At 58.2% G+C, this 24,032-nt stretch overlaps 1 protein-coding gene across 1 annotated transcript in view; it reads right to left on the minus strand.

Moving 5' to 3' along the window:
* The window catches only part of CRISPLD2 (cysteine rich secretory protein LCCL domain containing 2), a 60,275-nt gene extending 46,401 nt beyond the window's left edge, over positions 1-13,874 (minus strand). The window contains exon 1 of the mRNA XM_027076325.2: positions 13,774-13,874. The gene's annotated coding sequence lies outside the window, so the exon portion shown is untranslated. The remainder of the gene's footprint in view (positions 1-13,773) is intronic.
* Positions 13,875-24,032: the final 10,158 nt, after the last annotated feature.

The following is a 24,032-nucleotide window of genomic DNA, read 5'->3' on the forward strand; positions in this document are numbered from 1 at the left end:
GCCTCAAGCCTCCTCTGGTCTCCCCCGACATGAGCAATAACCAGTTCTCACCCATCGGGTTGGCTGGCTCTGCCAGGGGCACGACGCAGGGGGCAGGGAGGGACGGGAGGCACAGCCTGGAACCCAGGAGCCATGGGAACGGGGCAGTTCCCACTCTGACCCTGGAAACTCTCCAGGGTCCTGACCGAGCCTTGCTGCAGACAAAAATAGCCACCATCCGGCAGGGAGGCCCGGCTCTCTCTGGATCTTTCGCTCCCAGGGAGTTCCCTCTGGGGCAGAGCCCCGGAGACCGGACAGCACGTCAGTCCAGTAACGCAGACCCCCGGGGTCCCGACCTCTCTCCCAGGTTAGTGGCGTCACCATATATGAACATTTCCCAGCTGCAGAAGGCCGGCTGACAGAGATGCCAAGACGCTGACCCTGGAGACTGCCATCGGAGACGGAGTGAGAGCAGAGACCGACGTCACAGAGCGCCCACCGGGCGTCACGACCGCACCGGGTCTGTGCGCCCCGGCAGCTCGAGGGCCAGGGCGCCCCCGCAGGCGCGAGGCGTGAATTGCTCGTATGAATCAACCGTGACTCGCCCGAAGCCCGGGTAGGGTCAAATCACCTGGGGGCCCCACTCAAATGACTCCCACACGGGGACAGGTAAACACACCGTGGGGCACTGGGCCCCAGGATCACACAGCAGGGCAAAAGGAACGACCCATGGCCATGTGAGCGTCAGCATAAACAAATCCCAAATATGACGTCGGGTTAGATAAGTAAGTTGTAGCGGGGAGCCTGGGTGGCTCAGTCGGTGGAGCATCCGACTTTGGCTCAGGTCAGGATCTCACGGTTCATGACCTCAACCCCTGCATCAGGCTCTGCGCTGACAGCTCGCAGCCTGGAGCCCGCTTCGCATTCGGTGTCTCCCCCTCTCTCTGCCCTTCCCCTGCTGACACTCTATCTCTCAAAAATAAATACACGTTAAAGAAAAAGAAAAAAAAAAAAAGAATGGGGCCTCCTGTGCCCAGGGCTCATAGGCTGGTCCTTCTCTGCCTGGCCCCCATGAGAATCCGTGCCTGGGAGACGCAGACTTGCCCCAGGTTGGGCCACTCACAGCACCTCGTGGGCAGCATGCCCAGGGCACTGTTGGTTCTGAAGGTGTTTGGGCCTTGCCAGAGCTCGGGGGGCCTGGGGGTCCCCACTGGGGAGGGGCAAGGCCTGGGTCCTGATGCTCCAGCAAAGCCTGTGCTGCAGGGGAATCACAGGGACAGCAGGGCTGTGGCGCTGTCCCCAGACCCACAGGCTGAGACCCCTAGCACCTCAGAGTGTGGCTGTGCTTGGAGGCAGGGCCTATAAAGAGGTCATGAAGTTAAGATGGGACCCTGACCCAATCTGACTGCTGTCATCATAAGAGAAGGAATGAGGAAGCAGACAGCCACGGAGAGAGGCCCCGGGAGAAACCCACCCGGCCCACACCGGGGCCTCGGACCCCGAGCCTCCAGAACGCGAGAACTGTTGTTGGAGCCGCTGGCCGGTGAGGCCTGGTCACGGCCGCTGTGGCAACCTCACACGTGTGCACCAGGCAATAAATGGACGAAGGGGACTGCGTTCCTGATTTCCCGCCGGCCGTTGCACAGAAGGAGGCAAGGGGGGCACGGAAATCAGGAGGCCGAGCCCCACTTCCCGGGGCCCGTGCGCGGCATCCGGCCTCCGCGGCCCCGACAGCTCAAATCACAACTGAGTCTCCCACCCACAATCAAAAAATTAAACCAGTTTTTCAAACGAGACACATGCGCTGTCCAAGGCTGCTTGCGGCTTCCCGGTGACAGGCGTGCTCCCTGACCGACCCAGGAGGCTGACGCTGATGAGACCTACCTCTCGACGACTCGTCTTACCCACCCGATGAGCCAGGGGTTTGGGCTCTACTGCGCCCATTTCACAGGGGAGGAGACTGAGGCCTCTGCGGTTTCAGAAGTACCCAAAGTCATACAACAGGGGAGCAGACACCGTGGGCTTGGGACACAGCCCTTCCTTGCGCTGCCCTGCCTCCCCGAGGGTGGGCTTCCTGGAGGAGTTTCCGGCCCCACCCTGCCAGGGACAGGCCCCGCGACAGCCCAGCCTCAACTTACAACCCTCTTTCCACTGGCCTCTGGGTCTGACGGCGGTTCCTGGCCATGAGAAGGCGCCCATGTGTCACCCCCCAGGGGACTAAAACCTTTACATCACGGTGACCCTTCACCAAAATGCACCTCCATCACCAGCTCTGGTGGCCAGCCAACCTCCATCTGCCAATGTGCCCTTGATGGCCCCGTGCCAAGCTGACCTCCGACACCCTGGCACGGACAGATGCTCTCTGATCCGGACCCCTGATTCTCCTGGGGTTGCTAAGGGCAAACCTTGTTTCTAGAAAAGTTCTGCTCCATTCTGTCATCCCTGGCCTGTTCCCACGGCTTGAGCCACGCGTTGGGGACGGCTGCCCAGCCCAGCAGAAGCGCCCTCCGGAAGCTACGGCTCTCCCTTGCCGCAGTCGCAGAACCAAGCCCGTGAGGGTACGAGTAAGAGTGGCACCGAGGTCTCACGAGAACATACCGGATGTCAGGCCAGCGGGGGAGGCAGGGAGGGAGACGGACGGCAAGACCCCAGCCTGGCAGAGGGAAGTCGCAGGGATCAAATTCCCACAACACTGCCCGGAGCTCTTAAATGCATCTGGAGTCCGTCAGGGAGGTGGCTGTTTCCCACCCCCCTTCACAGAAAGTAAAACCGAGTCCGGGAGACCCTGCCGGGTGTCTGTGAGGCAGCCAGTTAGGGAGGGAGCCAAGCCGTGACAACCAGCTTTCTGAAAGCTTGGGGGAACTTCCTTTTTTTTTTTTTTCCTTAATGTTTTTATTTATTTTGGAGAGAGACAGAGGGCGAGTGGGGGAGGAGCAGAGAGAGAGAGGGGGAGACACAGAATCCAAAGCGGGCTCCAGGCTCAGAGCCGTCAGCCCAGAGCCCCACTTGGGGCTCGAACTCGCGAACCGCGAGATCATGACCGGAGCTGAAGTCAGAAGCTTAACGGACTGAGCCACCCAGGCCCAACACACGGCTGCGGCCGCGGTAGCGGCCCTGAAACCCACACGCCACCCCGCCAGGGCTCTGTGCACCTGTAGGGGATCAGCAGACCCTTGTGTTCCCGATCCAGCAACGGGGTGCCCTCACGGTCACCTCCCGGGCAAGGCCGCCCCCCCAAACCCGCCTCTCAGGAGCCAGTGAGAGAAAGAGGGCTTGCTCCGGATTCCGTGCGTCACCCTCGGGGGCTGCCTCTGCCGTGTTTGGGAAAGCCTGCCAGGAAGATGAATCTCCGCGCTGGGCTTGTCAGCAGTCAGCCGCGAGAGGCGCCAAGCTCTTCCCTCCTGCACATGCTGTTCCCACAGCTCATCCCAAGGCCCCGACCTGACCCCCCCCCCCGCCCCGCCCCGCCTGGCCCAGGCCAGGCACATTCACGTCTGCTCTTTCGGTAAAGACCCAGCTCCGGGGTCACTGCTGAATCACACACCCCGGGACCCGTCGGGCTCATTCGCCGCTGAACAGCCGACATCAGACAGGTCGGTGCTCCATAAATATTTGTGGAGTGAATGTGTGGGTCTCCGCCTCCCGACGAGATCAGAAGAGCCGTATAAGGCCTCCGTGTGGCGCTGGCTTCTCGGTCGTCCCCCGCAGCCCGGGCATGTAGCTTCTCGGGGCCCCAGAGGCCACGTCCACAGGCCAGAGGGGAACGACGGGGCTTGTCTGACACTGGCGAGTCAGCGGTGAGCAAGCCGGACAGGTCTGCGGACGTGCTGACGCGCCAGGAGGCTTCCAGAAGGCGGCGGCCTCTCATCTGAGTGCTCGCTGAGGAGCAGGGCTTCCCCCCCCGGCCTGGTTGGGGCCATGGGATGAGCCGTGGGCTGAGCAACGAATGAGACAACGAACCTGAGCGCCTCGTACGCGTTCCCTATTATCATGACGACGACGATGCTCAATGTGCCACACAGCATCGCTTGGGGAAGTTTCTAGAAGGATGGGATTAATAATGGGGAACGGAGTACTGTTCTCTCCTCGTGACTTCACTGCACTATTTCAAAGCCCCGCCTCTGCCTTGACGCGCGAAACCTGATTTTGGAAAATTGTATTATGTGTGTGATGCTTGTGGGGGTCAGAAACTCTCCCCCGAGTTTGAAACACACTTTACTCAGTACGTGCCTTGAGCCGTGGCCACTTTCTCCCGGCTTTCTGGGTAAGCAGGTTCCAGGTCTGGAGCCTGGCTGGCTCAGTTGGTAGAGCACGCGACCCTTGATCCTGGGGTCATGAGTTCGGGCCCCAGATTGGGTGTGGAGCCTACTTCAAACTTTTAAAAATTAAAATGAACCCGGTCCGGGCATTAATGTTGACTATCTGGCCGGGAGCTGCCTGTACATAGGTACACAGTCATTCCGATTGACCATGACCCAGTCACGTTGCCCGGACTGCCACGAAGCTCCACCCCCTTCCAGGGCCCAGCCTTCGCTGAGTTAAGGAGCCCTAGACCTCATCACCCCGTGTGGTCGTGTGGTGCCTGCTCGTACCATTTGCCTCTCCAGCTGGACCGTGGGTTTCTTGAGGGCTGGAACCAGCGTGTGTGGATAAATGTCTAACAACCGACACTCAAAAAAAAAAAAAAAAAAATTCAGGGGCGCCTGGGGGCTCCGTCGGTGGAGCGTCCGACTTCGGCTCAGGTCACGATCTCGCGGTTTGTGGGTTCAAGCCCCGCGTCGGGCTCTGTGCTGACGGCTCGGAGCCTGGATCCCGCTTCGAATTCTGTGTCTCCCTCCCTCTCTGCCCCTCCCCCATTCATGCTCTGTCCCTCCCCCCCTTCTCAAAAATAAACATCAAAAAATGTTTTCTTAGAATTCACCCTGATAAGTACTGTTTGCCAGTTCCCTTGGTATAAACATTCCCACTGTGGCCAATTTCAAGCAGCCCGTGTGAGGTCACTGGACATGGGATTTCTGGAAAGTCTCAAGCTAGCACAGCAGCACGTGGTCTTTCCATCAAAGAGACGGGACAGACACTAAGAATCTCACGGGCAGAGATAACAGGGAAGTTCTGAGTTTTTATTAGCCTCGTTTTCAACAGGACTCATTTAACTTAAGTTTGTGTAATTTGATGTTTGACGATGGCTGTGTTTAACTGGCTCACGACCTTTCTGGAAATTTAACAAAACGTCACGAGCCGGTTCCAGCACGATGCCGGCTGGCACGGAGCCTCGTTCCCCCTCACGCCCCAGCGGGTCTTAACTGTCCCACAAACAGTTATCCCAAGTACCACAGCCAACAGCCGGGGAGCGCACACGGGGCGGCGCAGGGTGGCGGGTCCCCCACTCCCCGTACTCCGCAGGCCGATGGGATCACCGCGGTCGTCGGCCCCGTCTGATGCGCCAGGGGCCGGAGGCTCCCACACGAGCCACTTGCTCCGCAGTCAACACAGAACGCCCGTCGCGCCCTGGTCTCTGGCCCACCCTGGCCGTCGGGGTGGCTCTCCCGCCCGGCAGGGCACCTCTAGCCTCCGGCCCGTGCCAGCCGGACTCACTCAGTGACACACCGGCCCAACGGGACAGCAGCTAACCCGACAGGCCCGGGGGGCCCCAGGCTCTGCTCTTTCTCAGAAGCACAAAGAACTCAAAATGTGACTAAGGCCAAGGGCAGATCCCAGTCATACCCACAAACCACCCAAAATTCTAGGAATGGAGTGGTGGCTGGGAGTGGGGAGGAGGGATGCCCCGGCGTGTCTGGGGCAAATCCCAGAACGGGCCAGAACCTCCAGGGAAGAGCGTCTGGGTGAACACCAGACACCCCGGGCCGTGGAGGGGGGAAAGCGGGGGGTGAGGGGGGGGGGTCTCATCCTCTGCAGGATCCAGTCAGTGTTTCTTAAACTCTTCTCCACAGGATCAGGGCTGGACACAGCGGGAGCAGGCCCGTGCCCTCCCCTGCAGCCACCCTGCCCCCAGCCCTGGGCTGTCCTCAACCCAGGGGCCAACGAGATCCTACAAGAAACCCCATTCAATCTTTTTAACACTATGCCGAGAACACACAAAATCCTGGGCAAAGAGAGAACTCATTTTGCAAAAAAAGAAACTAAAAATCAGGAGTGTTCAACGTCAACCAAGAGCCATTTTAAAGCGAGTAGACAATAAAATGCTATATTCTCCAAATCCCCTGTCCTTGACTCCTGGGGCCCCTCATCTGCCTTCTTGTACACACGCGAATATTTAGCAAAGCCTCAGATAAACGGCAGGGAGCCTCCGGCCCCCAAGGACAAGCAGGCAAGGACCGCCCGAGGGCAGTGTGGAAAAGCGGGGACGTGGGGTGAGACCCGGGTTCGAACGGTGACTCCACCCTGCAGAGCCCCGTGCTGCCCAAAAGGTCCCTCAACCTGAGTCTCGATTCCTCAGGGGGACAATGAGGCCCTGAATTTCTCCCAGGGAGAGAGGACAGAGGGTAAGAAGAGGAGAAAAATAGTGGCTCCAGGGATATCTACCGACCGACCGTGTCTTTCTTTTCTCCTCCCGGGTGAATTCAGGCATCTCAGATCATTTCTGCTGCAGGCTACGGGGCACCTGCCCAGCCTCCTGCCCGACATACACGATTCACTGCTGTCGGGTGACATCTGTGAGGGCGAGTCACAGCCCCCGGCTCTGGACCAAGCTCAAAGACACCGGGCACGAGAGTCTTACAGCACCAGGCTGTGGAATCTCCACACTGCCCTGCAGATGAAAGTCCCAGGGCAGGCCCTCAGGTGGCCACAGAGTCCTTGGGATAGTCGAGGCACACAAGGCAGTCTGCCCTCGAGAACCGGAGGAGACATCACCACAGACAGATAAGAAAGGCGTGAGGACACGGCTTGGAGAATGGGGATGGTAACGTTCGGCACAGGAGGGGACGGGGCCACTCTGGCTGCGGTGGACGACAAGGTCCCGCTGAACTCTCAAGGCAAGGGAACGCCACACAGCAGGGACCACAGGGACAAAGCCTCAGGGACGGTCACCGTCTCGGCATGACCGAGGACAGGCACAAAGCCCGCGGAGCTGGGGGGAAACGGGGGGGTCGCTGAGCGGTGCTGTTGACGTCAAGTTCAAAACCAGGCAAGACCAACCTAAGGCATCAGAAGTCCGGAAACGGTGGCCCCTGGGGGCGGGGCCGTGGGAGGGGCCTGGGGCTGGTCAGGCTCTGCCCTGGGGCGGGCGGCCAGCCCAAGCACTCTCTGGGAAAAGTCCCCCCCCCCCCCCAGCACAGCCCACGAAGGGGTGTGCATTCCTCTCTGCCTTGTGAAACTTCAAGGAAACTTTTTTTTTTTTTTTAAGTTTGAAATCGCTCTGGCTTCTGTTTGAAGAATGGATCAAGGAAGCCCTGAGCGGCAGCTGCCCCTGGGGCAGGGCGGGGTGGGGGGTGGGGGGGAGGTCGCAGGGCAGGGGCCGCTCCAGGGCCTGGCCTCTGACAGCCCTTCAGAGTGCAGCCCGGATGAAACCCGGCGGCCGGCTGGGGCCTCCCACTTGGACCAGACACAGACTCTCGCAGACAGGGCGCAGTTCATCCCAAGTCTGAGAGGGCACTTTGTCCAGCGACGCCAAAGCTGAAAATACCTTTGGTGCCAGTGACGCCCGAGCCTTGAAGGTTCCCGGGAATAAACAGGGTTTTCAGCGGCCAGGCGCTTCCCCCCAGGAGAACAGACGGGCTGTGTCGGAGCCGGTCTGGGGGCGGGAAGGGCAGCGGCTGATACACACACATGCAGACACGTTTTCGGTGCCGTCCAGGGAACGGCTCATTGTTTCAGAGGGAGCGTGTGGGGCTCACACACAGCCGTGCTTCGAAAGCTCCGGGGCACACAGGGCCCCACATGTGCCCTGAAGGAAGGTGCCAGAATCCCCAGGACACTCGATCCGGCCCCAGAGCAATGAGTGCCACCAAGCCGAGCCTCCTTCCGGAAGAAAAGCTAAGACTCTGCCGAGAACTTGCCAAGGGGGCCTCTGGACCCTGCAGGGAGGTGGCCGCACGGGCCCCCAAGGGCTCTTCCTCCCGTCTGGCCAGTGTGAGCTCCCTCCGGTCGCACCGGGCCCCGAAACAGAACCTTCCACGCGGCTCCACACCACCCACCCCCAGTAGCCGGCCGTCCCCACCCGGCCTCTGTGCTGGCGCCCCAGAGCCAGGCTTCACCCGCTTTCTAGGGCGGGAGGTCCCGCGTTCAGGCCTGCACCAGAGAGCACCGTTAAGACACGGATTGCTGGCCCCAGGCCCCCCAGCCGCTGACGCAGGAAGCCCAGGGTGGGGCCTGAGAATCTGCATTTCTAACAAGTTCCCAGGGACGGCTGCTCCCCCGCTTTGGAGGGGGACCCCACTTTGACAGCCGCTGCCCCAGACTGTAACGGTCTCAAATCCCGTGCCCCACCTTAAACTAATTCAGCATTCCCCAAACTCCAATCCTCGGCAAACCCCGTTCCCCAGCTCTGCCCCACCTTCCCACCGGCTACCCGCAATGGGCCGTATTTTGTATTTTTCCTCAAGATGGCCCGCATGGAGGGTTCGCAGAAATGTACCAGTAAAAGGGAATTTTCGGTCGCCACCATCTACAGAGAACACGATCGATTCTGCCTTGACTGGAGGGGAGGAGTAAAACGTAACGTGTGGAAATCAGAACAAAATAAGGTCCTCCCAGCTGGGCATGAACGCCAGCCCCAAGCGTTGATGCCCGGGGTGCTCTGTGTTTGCCGTAAAGGGGAGCAGGGTGCTGGGCAGACGTTAGGGGCAGACAGCATCACCCACATTCGCCCTGACTGCAAAGGACAGCTCCTGGATGGGGGGCCTTGGCTGCTGGGTCTGTGCACAGGCTGAGTCACCTCGGGGACCAGTAGGGACGGCACCCCCCACTTTGGGGAACACTGTCCATTTCACAGTGATCTGCTCCGAACTGCACGCCCTGCAGCCTGTAGCAGGAAGTCCAAAAGCTCAGGCCGCCTGCAGGGAGACACCGGGCCACTCGGCCTGATGCTTAGATTCTCAAGCCACACCAGACTTCTCACCATTTTCCCTAGGTGCCTGGCCCTTCCCCATTCTCAGGCCTTTGCACAGACACACAGTCCCTCTGCCAGGGGCGCTGTCACTTTTCCCTGTGTCTGTTCCAGAAGGATCGCTCAGGCTCTGATCAAGTCAGTCCCAGCAGATGCCAGCAAGGTCCCAATCCCAGAGAGATCAGAGAAGGCTCTTTCCAGTCCAGGAGAACTTGAGAGCAGGCTCAATGCTTCCGGGACCACCTGACTACAAACAGAATGGAAAGGTCTAGGGGCGCCTGGGGGGGCTCAGTCGGTAGAGCGTCCGACTTGGGCTCAGGTCACGATCTCACAGCTCGTGAGTTCCAGCCCCGCATCGGGCTCTGTGCTGACGGCTCAGAGCCTGGAGCCTGCTTCCGATTCTGTGTCTCCCTCTCTCTCCGCCCCTAACCCACTCGCATTCTGTCTCTGTCTCTCTCAAAAAGAAATAAACATTAAAAAAAAAAAAAAAGAACTGGAAAGTTCTGTTCTTTTTTCCTTCTGGGATACCGCCTTTCTGCACTCACAACGGGACGCGGTCCAGAAATCTGGATTGAAAATGTGGGATTTCATCATTTATAATATTTTTTAAGTGATGGTCCAGAGGTTGCATGATGCGCATTAGGAATTTCTTTTTCCCCCGGATCCCGTGGTTTTGTCTAAGCTGACACAGCACCCGAGACAATCAGAGAAGAGAAATCTCCTTGGGGCTGAACCACAAGAAACCGTCTGTCCTTGCAGCCTTGACAAGGGGTGTCTGTCCACAAACACCCACAGTTGCACAGGCTGGGGCACAAAGTCTCAGACAGGATTCTCTGCCAGTTGCTGCTGTGACCCCGGGTGGAATGTCAGCACGTCCCCCCAAACACCCAGACACCAGATTCCCCCGTGTCCACCGTGGAGGGCACTGATCTATTCTGGAACGAGACGACCTATGTCGATGCTTCTTCAAGAAGGAAGCCAAGAAGGGAGAATGGGTAAATGAAACGTGGTCCATCCACGCAGTGGAATATTACTCAGCCACTGAAAGGAATGGAGCCCGACATACACTATAACATGGACGAGCTTTTTATGGGGCGCCTGGGTGGCTCAGTCGGTTAAGCATCCGACTTCAGCTCAGGTCACGATCTCGCGGTCCGTGAGTTCAAGCCCCGCATTGGGCTCTGTGCTGACAGCTCAGAGCCTGGAGCCTGCTTCGGATTCTGTGTCTCCCTCTCTCTCTGCCCCTCCCCCGTTCATGCTCGGTCTCTCTCTGTCTCAAAAATGAATAAACGTTAAAAAAAAAAATTAAAAAAAAAAGAAAGATATTAAAAAAAAAAAAGATGACGAGCTTTGAAAGCATCACGCTAAGTGCATGAAGCCAGTCACGCAACGCCACACGTTAAATCATTCCGTTTACAGAAGACGTCCAGAATAAGCAGATCCGTAGACACAGAAAGTACATTGGTGGCTGCCAGGGGCACGGGAGGGAGAAAATGGAAGAGTAGCTGCTAATGGTGGCTGTGGGGTCGCCTTCAGGGATGATGACAATGTTCTGGAAGTGGACAGAGGTGGGGGCTGCAGAAGGTCGTGAGTGTGCTGAACGTGCTGGACTGTATACTTTAAAACGGTTAAAATGGTGGTGGGGGGGGGGCGCCTGGGTGGCTCAGTCGGTTAAGTGCCCGACTTCAGCTCAGGTCACGATCTCGCCATTCCCGAGTTCAAGCCCCGTGTCGAGCTCTGTGCTGACAGCTCGGAGCCTGGAACCTGCTTCCGATTCCGTGTCTCCCTCTCTCTCTCTGCCCCTCCCCCACTCACGCTCTGTCTCTCTCTCAAAAATAAATAAATGTTTTTAAAAAATTTTTAGGGGTGCTTAGGTGGCTCGGTCAGTTAAGCGTCCGACTTCAGCTCAGGTCATGATCTCACAGCTCATGGGTTTGAGCCCCGTGTCGGGCTTTTTGCTGACAGCTCAGAGCCGCAAGCCTGCTTTGGATTCTGTGTCTCCCTCTCTCTCTCTGCCCCTCCCCTGCTTGTGCTCTGCCTCTCTGCCTCTCAAAAAAAGGAAGAAAGAAAAACAAAAAGGTTACGGCTAGTCCTACCAACCACCACCCAGATCTGTCCTACCCTGCCTGTTCCAGAACAGAGCGTGCTCCATTTAGGACTTTATGAGAGGCTTGGAATCCCCATCCCGTGAAGGTCTGACCATCTACTCAACTCCGTTAACGGAAGATAAAATGAAATGGTGCCTGTGTTGTATTTTCCTTGCTTGACAAGCCATCAGCCCCGTTGAGTGATGCTGGGCTTGCACATCTGGGACTGATCAAAAACCACTGAGTTTACAAAAAATAAAAAATAAAAAGCTTCCTAGGTCTGGAGCAAGCAGACACACAGGCACCTCCCATACGTAGTAAATTACACCGGTGACAGAGACAAGAAATGTTCCAGCTCCCACAGGCCGAAGAGGTCAGCATTTGAGGGTCCTGCCTCCGGGAGACGGTTTTCAAACGCAGCCTACAAAAGGCCAGAGACCCAACGAGGGGTCTTTGAGGGAGGGACGGAGCGTGGGACTTGAGCCAAGGCCCCAGGCCCTCTGCTACCAAGTCCAGAGAGGGGGCTCTGGGAGCCAGCACGGATCTGGGTCCCAGAGCAGGGTTCTCCGCACGGCGACACCGGTACCTGTCAGCAGAGTGGAGCCCGAGCCCTGGGTCAGGACAGCCCCTCTCCAGGCCCACCCTTAACCCGGGCAGGGATCCCGACCCCACACGGCACGAGAGGCCCTGACCAGCCGCAGCAAGCAGGCTAGCCACTGGATGAACACCTTCCTCCAGGATCTGGAGGGGGGCCCAGCCGGGGGGGGGGGGGGGGGAGGCGGGGAGGAGGGGGGCCAGCTGTCCCCTGTCCTGGCTGCGTCATGTTGTATACATGCCTTAATCATCCGAGACTCAGTCTCCTTCTTGTAAAAAGGAAGACAGTGCCCACCTCATAAAGAAGGCAGTGAGATCATCCATGTAAAACCCTGGGCACATCTGGCTCATTCTGAGTTTCGGTACCAGCTGCTGGTATTCTTATAAATGTCATCATTGCTGTTCCACTTCTACGTCTTAAGAGACTCCGTTAAAAAAAATAAAAAATCAAAATCGACTTCTTTCTCCTCCCAGGGCGCATGTCACTGGGAACTTGGGGCTTGGGCTTCACTCTGCCGACAGTTTTCACCTGGAACCCTCTCGGACAATACGACATCTCGGGTCAGGTCCAGAGGGAGAGTTAGTGGCTGGGCAGAGAACTGTCTTCAAGGAGGCAAGACCCAGCAGTTAAGAGCACAGCGTCTGCAACCAACCAGCCAGCCAGCCAGCCAAGGGTCCTGATGCACAACCTTTACCTCTCCGAGCCTTGGTTTACTCATCTGTAAAATGGGGACCAAGAGGCCTCCTGCCCAGGTGTGTGCCAGGGGTGAAAATGCAGGGAGGTGGCATGTCCTGACACCTGCCACACCCATGTGGAAGCAGCCAGATCAGAGGCAGAAACAGAAAATCAGGGGCACAAAATACCAAGAGTCTCAGAAGGCCTCTCGGTCTATCTGGAGAAGAAGGCGTGCCCCTCACCGCGTGCTGCTGGACCCTCGGCTCTCAACCTGGCCAATTGTGACCCTAGAAGACCCCACTGGGGTAAGGCAGGGTCACGTCATTCTACCAGAACACGGCACCCAAGTGCTCAAGGTGGAAGTTCACAAACCCACTTTGCAGGACAAGCTGGGCATTTGCACAGGCTCCCAGGCGCTTCTCTCGCCCGGAGCAGTAACTCACCTTTTGCCCAAAAGACGTCCAGCTCAAGTTAGACTTCAATAGGCGGGCACCAGCTAAGCCTTTTCTGGCTTGTCCACCAGCCGAGCCCTGGGCAAGGGAGGCTCTGACTGTCCCTCTGGGGGTCTCCCCAGGACGGCAGAGCCGAGCCCTCAGCGCTCAGGTCAGGAGCCTCTTCCCCCAGCAGGAGTGTATGCAGATGCCCACTCTGGCCAAGAGACCCCCGCATGTGTTCCCAAACCCGCAGGCACTCTGACGCGCCCCGCGCCTGGACCCCACCATCTGGAGCTTTGGAGGCAGGGAGAGCTGGGCTCCATCCAGCCCTGGCTCGAGCTGGACAAACCCACTTCCCCTCTGACCCTCGGTGTCCTCATCTGAAATATGGGAAGAGAAAGGCTACCTGGCAGGTTTGTTGCAAATAAAACCGTGAAGGGGCGTGGCCCTGTAAACCGGGGCAGAACGCACAGGCGGGTGGATGACCGTGGCCATCCACGTGTGGGTCGACACATTCAAACCCCTGCAGCATCCACGCCATCAGCTTTCCCTGTACTGACGCCCACACTGTACACAGGAACGCAACAGATGCTGGCGAACTGCGTAAGGGAGGCAAGACTAAATACCCGGGGGGCTCCCGGAGCACGAATATGCGGTCAGACCGTCAGACCGGCTTTGAGTCCCGACTCCCTCGCCTCCTGGCTGCGAGGGAGGTCTGGGGCAAACGTCTTGTCCTCGCTGAGCCTCAGTTTCTCCACCTGCGAAAGGCCACTCGGCCGGCCGAGCCGGGTTCCGAGCCGCAGGCAGCGCGCCCAGCACAGTGCCTGCGCAGAGTGAGCCCCAAGAGACGGCGTCTGCCCGGGGCCCCTTCCCCTCCTCGGAGATGGCGGGAACGGATGGCAGCTTGGAGAGGAGAGGAAGCGAAGTCACACTTACCTCCGCAGGGATCCCCAATCACCGGCGTCTCCCGTGTCGTGCAGCGGCAGCAGCGCGGACACGGCGGGCACGGTGGGCGCGGCGGGTTGGTCGCAGAGGCCCGTGCACCGGGGGCAGCGGAGGGATGTAGTGGACGCAAAGGCCCCGCGCGCCACCTCTTGTAGGATCCTCGAACCACGCCCCCCCGGCGGCCAGCAGCGCTGATAGGGCCGTGGAGCCGAGGCCCCGCCCCGGCCCCGCCCGTCCCTCCCGGAGAGAGCCGCAGGCGCCGATCCGGGCGGGCGGGGTAGGGGAGGCCCGGAGCAGGCGACCAGAGATCTTGGCTGGAGGAGGACAGGACGCGGACGCGCGCAGTTTCTTCACTGCGACCATGAAAGTACCGTTTCCACTGAGCGCTTACTATGCGCCCGGCGGGGCGCCAAGCACTTTCCACCAGGAGTTTGCAAACTTACCAAACCCCATCTCCCTGTGGTTCAAGTGGAAAACGGGAACAGGGAAGTGACCTCCCGGGTTTGCAGCAAATAAAACCGGGAAGGGTGTGGGCTCCGTAAACTGTGGCACAGAATACACATTTGCTGAATTTACTCCCATCCTCCACACGGTGGTAGAAAACTCCACTCACCACACACACAGACACACACACGCACACACACGGCCACAGGCACACACACGTACACAAGCACATTCCCAGCGTGCAGATAAAGAATGGAAGGAAGCCTCAAGAGATGGTCCCGGATGGGGGCAGCTAAGCAATGGTCCAGACTGGGCACTTGACCTTCACGATCCCAGAACACGTTCACAGGAATCCAGTGGTGTGGTGGAAATGGTCCCGTTTCACAGATCAGACAGCTGAGGCCTGGAGAAGAGAGTGCCCGGAGTCCCGCTGCCGGCCAGCAGTAGGCTTGGTCTAGCTACATTATGCCCGCAGGCATTTAGCGTCCTTAACCGGTGCAGGTAACTACCTGGTCAATTTAGAGCCAGGAGAAACTGCCTTTGAAACACAAAAATCTAAGGCCCTGGCCAGCAGGTGAAGAAACCAAGGCTAGAGGGGCTAAGGGACTAGAGGAGGGGGTGGACCGACTGTGTGCGGACCAGGGCAGGAAGAGCCTGTCCTCATGGCGCCCGTCCCTGCACGAAGACCGCCAGGAGTCCAGCACTCTGCACCAGCCCCTGTGCTCTGAAGCACCAGCAGGGCGGACAGGCCCCTCTGGGATCTCCCGTGTCAGGGGCACCCGGAAAGGTCAGAGCATATGGGGGTACAGTGATGGAGAGCGAGTGGGGCAGGGACGAGGGAAGGCCCTTCGATGACTGGCAGGGCACGTGACGCACAGATTCAGAAATCCGCAACGCTTGCCCAGGGTTTTGGTGCAGCTCAAAAGCAAATAAAGAGCGGCACAGGCCTCCTGTTACCTTCGTTTGTTTCCTTCACTTTTCTCACTTTTGCAGCATCATGCCAGCTCAACGTTCACCTAATACCGACTAAGCAAGCACCTACTGTGTGCCAGGTTCTGTTCCAAACACCGTGGGGTATTCAGTGGTGCGCAGACAGGTCCAGAACATGTGCCCCATTTGACAAAGGACAAACCCCAAGCAGAAGAGATGCTTCTCAGGCACTGGGCCTCCCCCGACCCCCAACAATTCTCCAAGGCTGGTGTCGCTGTCGTCAGGAAAGGCACAGAGGCCATACTGCTCCCGAGGGGAGGAACTGGGGTCTGGACTCACGTTGTCGTCCCCTCAGCTCACTTCTGCCATACTCTCAGTCGAATCACAGCTTGCCGAGGGTCAAGGAGACAGGACGTTGGTCACACATCTCAACAGCCGGAGATCAAAGTGTTTGCAGACGAGATACGTGACAACACACGGCCTGGCCCTGAGCAGACCCTCAACAGAAGAGAATCCATTCTTCTTAGGGGGCTAAGCTAAGTGGTCCAGTGGAACGGGCACCATATTTCCACCTCCATGGATGAGTGTCAATCCTGACCCCACCATGCACAGCTGTGTGTCTTTGCTGAACCCACTGGAACTCTCTGGGCGACAGCTGCCTCCCAGGGGACAGACTGAGTCCGTACCTCGCTGGTTGGTGCCATCGTTTGGAACCGGTCAGGCTGGGTCCCAATCCCAACGCCTCCGCTTTCAAGCTGCTGGCCTGTGCTCGGGTCCCCGTCTGTAAAATGAGGGTGATGACGATGGCATCCTTCTCCCTGTGGGCTGCCTTTAAAACGTTAAATTGTTTCAAGGTATAAATTAATTAAGGGAAAGTAATTAGAACCGGATCTGGCCCGTAGCAGGAAGTAGTTAATATCGTTGCTATTAGAGCCAACCAAGTAAAACAAGAGACAGAGAATTGTGATTTTGGTGAACAGTTTTCCATCATTGTGCAATCTCAGAATCTAATTTCCACAAAGTAATATGCGAATTTGAATCAGATGATGTGTCATGGGGAATGTGGGTTCCTGAGAGGCCCTGAATGGGAAAGGGCCAAGATGTACCCGAGCCCTCGTGGGAAGGGACTGGCCACTTCTCTCCTTGGAACTCCCAGCCAAGGATCCTTTTTGCTAGCCCGGCAGGAGTCAAGTCATGGAGCATTTGAGACAGAGGAACGTCTTTCGGGCTATAATGGAGCATAGCCTGAAGAGGGAGCATGTATGCAAGCCTGTCCCGAAATCCAGAAGGTCCCTCCCTCTGCCCACTTGCTCTCAGAGCCCAGGTGGGCTGCTCAGAGGGCCAGACACACAAGTGCGGAACAGTGGGTCGCACCAGATGGGCCCGAAGGTTCCACCATTCGGAGCAAAGACCTGGTCTTTCCTTCCTATCTCGACGTGGTCACCACAGGGCTGGTGGGTCTGGACTCACACCAACATCTTCTGCACCAGCTGTTTTCATCAGAAGCTCTTGGGCTGGACATCAAGAGCCTGGGGGACTTCCAGCTTCTGGTCTGTTCCTGTCACACCCATTGAGCAGCTGCAGAATCGAACCTCACTGCGCGTCAACTGGCATGAAAGGCCGCTGACGATGTGAGACAAGGAGACGTGGAGGGGGTGCCATTTTGCGATGGGCATGGCTTTGAAAGAGGAACCAGAGGGTCATGAGCGACGGTGGTGACAATCGTGTGGTCCTCCGGGACCTCAGGGGGTAGGTTTGCTTGGCTTGCTAACAAAAGGACAAGTTGCTGTTGGCAGGCAACTCTTTGGGGGCCGTGCAGGCCCCGCCGGTGGGGAGACCTGGGGCAAGGTCCTGACGGAGTGAGGTTGTAACGCGCGCAAGTCAGCGGAGGCAGAGAAGGGGCTTCTGGAAGGGTGGCAGCTTGGTATGGAACCCAAGGACAGCCAAGACCCTCAAAGAACCAGAGTCGGTCCTGGAAGGTGATGATGCTTCGTGTGCATTTCTCACAGCCCCGATTTGGGGGCCCTTCCGCCCTCCCTCTGCGGCCAGGCCTCCTCCACCTCCTGTGCACGTGACCATCACACCAGCACAGCCACACCCCCCTACTTCCACGGACGGGTCAGGCTGGGCCCAGGCACCTCCCAGGCGTGAATCCCAGAGACAGAATCTAACTGGCCCTGTTTGGGAGCGGACATCCACCCTGGTCAATCGAGTGACACCCAGGCAACACGACCACGACGGCAGGCACCACGGGCTGGGGGGGACGGGCCCGATGACCAGGCTGGTGGGGGTGGCCCCCGAGGAGTCTTCACATCCTTCCGAAAGGGGGGACCCCACTTTGTAGTTTCACGAGGCCCCCTGCTCATCCTGCTTTGACGTTAATCGTGGTCAGCCCATGCCAGCGTCCGAGACATGCCTGGGTTCCCGCCACCATTGGGGTTTCTGCGCCCCCCCTCTCCGATCTCCAGGTATCAAGGCCAGTGGACGCCACGACCATGACTGGAAACTCTTCAGGAAACCGGGCTCTTTTGGTGAAGGCTGCCACGGTGATTGCTTTCTCCCTGGGTCACGATCAGACTTTTCCAGGGAGGCTTGGCCCGGAGTGTCACGCCCAGGGTGTGGTGTTTCCGGAAGATTCTAAACCTTTCGGTCAGCCTGGGAGGAAGCCAAGCCTCCGGATGCTGCTCATCTCCCGGGTCCCCCAGGGCCTGTGCTGGGTCCTTCTGTGAGCTGGGCCCCTGAGGGCAGCACCGCGCCCCCTGCTGGGGAGGGGCCCTTGCACACCTCCTCACGGCCCCGAGCTTCCAGATGCCCCGTGGGGCCTTGAATCCAAGCCCCATCACGCCTGCCTTGACGTCTCTGTCCCCCCGTCTCCTCACCTGTAGATGGGAATACGAATAGCGCACGTTACGGTGCCATGGCCGGGAATGAGCTAGTAACGGTTGAGAATCCACAGTATCAACCCTTCTATCTTTGTTCTCCAAGTTGTCCACACTCCCGTTCCTATAAACGCTGTCCCTGCCAAGCATGACCCCCCCTCACCACCCCACCCCAGGAAACAGTCAAATAAGTAAGTCTGTGGTCAACGTTTGAAAAGCAGGGTGCGTGAGTACATCTGGTGACAGATGACCACGGATGGGGTGGGGTGGTCTGTAAGCGCCAGAATTTGTCCTCGCCCAGAACCCCGCGTCTGAAACCCAGGTGTCAGCAGGACCCGTATTCCCTCTGGAGCCTGAAGGCGGGGGACTCCTGCCTCCTCCGGTTTCTGTTCTGTTCGGATCTTGTCTTCTTCGAGGGACACCAGCCACGTACGATTAGAGCCACGGCAACTCTGATGGCATCTCACCTTATGGCATCTGCCAAGATCCTTCTTCCAAATATGGCCACGTTCTGAGGTTCCGGGTAGACGTGAGTTTGGGAAGGACCCTCCTCCCTCGACTCTGGACTACGTGACCAAGAATGTGGCAGAAACGATGCTTGCCCCTCGCGGAAGCCCCCCACCATTGCTGTCAGGAAGCCCAAGCTGCCCTGGGGGAGAGGAACCAACGGCGGGCGGCAGGCCGGGACCCGCGGACGTGCCAAGTCCTAGCAGGTGCTTCGACCCGGGGACAAGCGTAAGAACGACCTCGTCCTGGGGGCAGGTATTCGGGATCACGGTCCTCAGTTCCGTAACAGGGGTCTGGCGCTCATCAGGTCTTGCTTTCAACCCAGGAAGATGAAAATGTCCCTTCAGAAGAGAACTGCCCGTGTAAGTCGTTAGAGATCGTTATGACGATGGCTCCCAGGGAACCCTGCGTCCCCGTGTCCTGTCCCTTGCGTGACCCTGCCCCTTGGTGCATCAAGAGGTGGAGAGGATTTCTCTTGCGCGTGGGCTGGCCACGTGATTCACGTTGGCCAACAGGCCGTGGTGAAATGAGGGGTACCCGTTCCAAGCTTGGGACCGAAGGGCTGTGCAGCCTCTGCTGTCGTGCTCTCAGACCGGGGACAGCTGTGGAGGAGCACAGTCCAGCTTCCTGGAGGTTGAGCGGCCACATGGAGGCAGATCAGGGCGCTGAGCTGTCAGCCAGCACCACTCGAACGACTGACCTTGGACCCCCAGCCCTACTCAAGCGGCTCGCGCGAGTCCAGCGAGACCACGGAAGGACCAGACTGCCACCCTACAGAACGTGAGAATGACACGGTGCCGTTGTTTGAAGCCCCTACAGTTTGGGATGCTTTATCGCGCAGCGAACGCTAAGAGACCATGTCATGGCGTGACCACCGTTGTCAAGGAGAGATCATTCTGAAGGCCATCCATTTCCCCTCCAAACAGCCAAGGCTCCAGTAAAAAATCCTGGGGAATATTCCATGCTTCTGATACAGCATCCCCACCCCCGCCCCTGCAAATTCACATGTTGACGTCCCAGCCCCCAGGACCTGAGAAGGGCACTGTATTTGGAGACAGGTTTTTCTTTCTTAACGTTTATTTGAGAGAAAGGGAGACCAAGCAGAAGAGGGGCAGAGAGGGACAGAAAATCCCAAGCAGGCTCCACGCTCAGAGGAAGGGGCTTGATCCGACAGCTTTGAGATCATGATCTGAGCTAAAATCAAGAGCTGGGCGCTTAGCCAAGTGAGTGAGCCACCCACACGGCACAGGGAGATAGGTCTTTACAAAGGTCATGAAGGAGGGGCGCCCAGCTGGCTCAGCCAGCGGACGTGTGATTCTTGATCTTGGGGTTGTAAGTTGGGGCCCCACACGGAGTGTAGATTACTTAAAAAGGAAAATCTTAGGGGCGCCCGGGTGGCTCAGTCGGTGAAGCGTCCGACTTGGGCTCGGGTCTGGATCTCACGGTTCGTGAGTTCGAGCCCCGCGTCGGGCTCTGGGCTGACAGCTCGGAGCCTGGAGCCTGCTTCTGGATCTGTGTCTCCCTCTCCCTCTGCCCCTCCCCCCACTTGCCCTCTGTCTCTCTCTCAAAACTAAACATTAAAAAAGATAAATAATAAAGCCTTCTTTAAAAAAGGTAATTAAGGTAAAACGAGGTCTTGTTGAAGCCCCCCGGCACCCCCTTCCCCCCGCCCCAGTCTGGCACATTGTCACAGAGCCCAAGCAGAGCCATGCAAGGCTGTGGTCCCACCTCCCTGCTTCTCCACACCTTTGAGCTGGAAACGTGAACTGACCTTGACTCAACCCCTGCTTTGTCATCAAAGGACGGGGAACCAACTGTTCCTTCCCTCTGAGGGCCCAGCTGGCCTCCAGCCCCAAGCCCCCGCCTGACGCTCAGGTGCCCACTCAGTCCTCTTGGACTAAGAGCTTACTTACAATACGGCCCTTGCAATCTGTTGTGCAGTCCACACACATACTGCAGGGCATGTGCTGTTTTCTCCCCTCTCCCTTGAAGGACCCGAGGCCCAGAGGGGCTGCTCATCCCGCATGCGTGCACAGCTGAGGCTGTGAGCCCCAGAACCTCCAGCCTGCGGTCCACCCCCGACATGGGTGCTCCTCCTCACCTCTGAGGTTCTGTGGTCGGCTGAATAATGGCCCCCGAGGAGGTCCCTTCCTGCTCCCTGGCCCCCGTGAATATTAGGTCACAGGATGCCTTCTTCTGGGGCTGTTGTGACAAAGAGCCACAAAGGTGGGGCGGGGACAACAGAGCAACAGACACTCGTGCTCTCCCAGCTCTGGAAGCCAGAAGTCCGGAATCAAGGTGTCAACGTGCTCCTTTCTCAGCTCCCGCTGGCCGTGGACAGTTGCTGGCGTTGTCTCCTCGGGCCCCGGTCTCTGTTTGCATCTTCAGGCGGCCGTGTTCCCTGTGCGCCCTGGTCCAGACTTCCCTTCCCTTCCGAAGATGCCGGTGCCTGCCTGGATCAGGGCCCATCCTGACCCACTACGACCTCGGCTTGCTCCCATTTTCACACCTCGCAGACCCTGTTTCCTAACAAGGTCACATTTGGGGGGCGGGGGGGTGCTCTGTTCCGCCACACACCGTAAAAGGGACTTTGCCGATGTGATTAAGGATCTTGAAGTGACGAGATTATCCTGCACTACCCCATGGGTCCAATGTGACCAGGTGGGGAAGCAGGGGAGTCAGAGATCAGAGAGGAGGTGACATGGTGATTGCAGCAGAGGTGGGAGCGATATGCACTGACGGCAGAGGAGGGGCCACAATGTGGCCAAGGGACGTTGCGAGCGGGGGGGGGGGGGGGGGGGGGGGGGGGGGGGGGCGGGGCTCTAGAAGTTAGCGAAGGCCAGGAAACGGACTCTCCCTGGAGCCTCTGGAAGGAGCACAGCCAGCCCTGCCCACACCTTGACTTTGGCCCCGTGAGGCCCATCCCGGACTTGTGACCTGCAGAACTCGTTACAGGACACGGACACAGACCCACGATCTGCTGCGTCTGCCAACGGGCACAGGGGCTGCAGAGCTGGGCCGGGGGCCCCTGCACCGCCCGTCGGCAGGAAAGCCCCACGGAGCAGCACAGCGCAGAGCGGCTTCCAGGCGGAGGGCTGTGCAGGCTGGGCAGCTCGCAGACCACACAGCACCGGCCTGGCCCGGAGTCATCCGGCTCCGAGAGGCGGCCCTTTACCAGAAGGGCCCCGGGTTTGCCCTTATGATTTTTCCAGTGATCTAGTAACACTTTCCAGATGTAAGCCCAGTCCCCCCAGTCTCAGCCTCTGCGTGGTCTGGGAGGTTCCTGTGAGCCACTCGGGGTGGGGGTGGGGGGGTGGGGGGGCTCTGGCCCTCGTGGCCGTCACGGCACCCCCCGTGCCCTGGAGTGCCTGCAGGGTCCCGGTGGGCAGCAGCCGGCCTGTCACCATCTGGGGAGCCTGGACACGCCTGCAGGAGCCCCAACCGGGCCGCGGGCAGAGAGCCCAGGGCATCCTCGGTGTCTCCCCGAGCCACCAAGCTCCATGCACCTCTCACGTGCGTGGACGGGGCAGCCGCTCGCTCAGAGGTGTGTGTACCTTCTGTAACAGGCGGGTGGGGCGGTACGGGGAGAGCCTCCCGCCGCTGGGTCTCCCTCAGCTCTCCCCCTCCTGAGATGCCAACGGGGGTGGAGCTTGGGGTCCTTGCGGTTTTGATGGGGGGACGGCCCACCCCCAGGTCCCCAGACCCATCTCTGAGGCACAGGAGCCAAGGTTAGTAATCTGGGGCTCTGCCGGAACAAGTCCCCACAAACGAGGGTGGGGGGCGCTCAAGACAACAGGGGTTTCCTCTGTCCCACTTCCGGGGGCCTGAAGTCCAAACTCAAGGCGTCAGCAGAGCCATGCACCCTCCAAGGACCTAGGGGAGAACCCTCCCTGCCTCTTCCAGCTGCTGGTGGCTCCAGGTGTCCCTGTGGCCACAGCACCCCCGTCTCTGCCTCCATCCTGTTGTAGCCTTCTCTTCCTACAAGGACACTCGTCACTGCGTTCTGGGGCCCACCCAGGTGATCCAGGACGATCTTGGCCTGAGAGCTCGGCTGCTGGCCTCACATCTGCAGACGCTCTGCCCAAGCAAGGTCACATTCACCAGTTCTGGGAAATGGCGCTTGGATACATCCTCTTAGTGGCCCCACTCGACGCACTAGCGGGCTCGCCTCCGGCGGGTGTCCCCTTGCCAGGCCGCACCGGACGCGGTGCAGAGACCACGTCTCACTCCCGCTGCCTCCTCAGCATGAGCACAGGGCCCACAGTTGAAGGGGAAGGCCTTTTAGAAGGCCTCGTGAAATTATGTATTACTCATTTCAGCCAGAGGAAGGAAAGACAGACCTAGGAGATCCCAGCAGGACGGGCCCTCTCTGGGACAGCTTAGAAGTTAAGACCGTGGGTTCTGATCACTGGACACCCCAGGCTTAAAGCCCAGCCGCTTTCTTAGGGGCCTGAGCCCCACAAAGTGGGGCTAACAACAATGTGAACCTCAGAGTGTTGTTGGGAGAAGGAGATGAGTTAATGCAGGTAAAGCTCCGGGTATGGTACCTGGCACATTGTTGGGCCCAAAATGCTCCCTCCAAAATTGGTATGTCAGAGAGATGTACAGGCTACCCCAAGAACTTAACAACGTAAGAATGGAAAACACTAGTTAAGAGAAATAGCCTTTGGCCAGGGCAGTTTTGGATCATGGAATACATCGCTCCGGAGAGACAGAGGCTTAGCATGAGGGAAGGAAGGAGAACCACAGGGAAGGAAGGGGAGAGAGGTGAGCACGTCACTGCCGTTGGCTGAGCTTCTGTGCCATTACCTAGTTTCTTCCAAATTTCCAGGACTCTCCACTTTGTTCCTTTGAGGATTCCAACCGTCGACACCGCAACTGTGAGCTTAAGGAATAAAATGCTTCTGGGGTTAAGTGTATTCTGTTTCCTAATGGTAACCAGGAGCAAATCCAAATATGCATTGTCATACTGACCTTTTCCTTAACCAATCGTCTTGGAATTTGGTCTCATTATTTTAAGGAAAACCTCTCCTTTCTCTACATCCCCTAATGAACTTTCAACTTTGTAAATATCTGCAAGCAAATAATAAAGGTAAATTGGAATCAGACAAGCCCTGCAATTAATCCAAAAGAAGAAAAATGAGAACAAAGTATCAAAGGAGATGTGAGACAAACTGAAAACAAAGAACAAGATGGCAGGTTTGACCTCAACTAATATTTATATTAAACGTAAATGGTCTAAACAATCCAACTGAAATGCAGAGGCTATCAGATTGTATGAAAAGGCAAGGCATGATGTGCTGTCTGCAAGAAACCAACTTGAGATACAAAGCCCCAGACAGGTTAAAGCAAAGGGATGAAGGGGAGCCTGGGGGGCTCAGTCGGTTGGGCGGCCGACTTCGGCTCAGGTCACGATCTCGCGGTCTGTGAGTTCGAGCCCCGCGTCGGGCTCTGGGCTGACAGCTCGGAGCCTGGAGCCGGCTTCGGATT

The sequence above is a fragment of the Acinonyx jubatus genome, chromosome E2 (genome assembly GCF_027475565.1).
Source record: "Acinonyx jubatus isolate Ajub_Pintada_27869175 chromosome E2, VMU_Ajub_asm_v1.0, whole genome shotgun sequence".
In the NCBI taxonomy this organism is placed as follows: Eukaryota; Metazoa; Chordata; class Mammalia; order Carnivora; family Felidae; genus Acinonyx; species Acinonyx jubatus.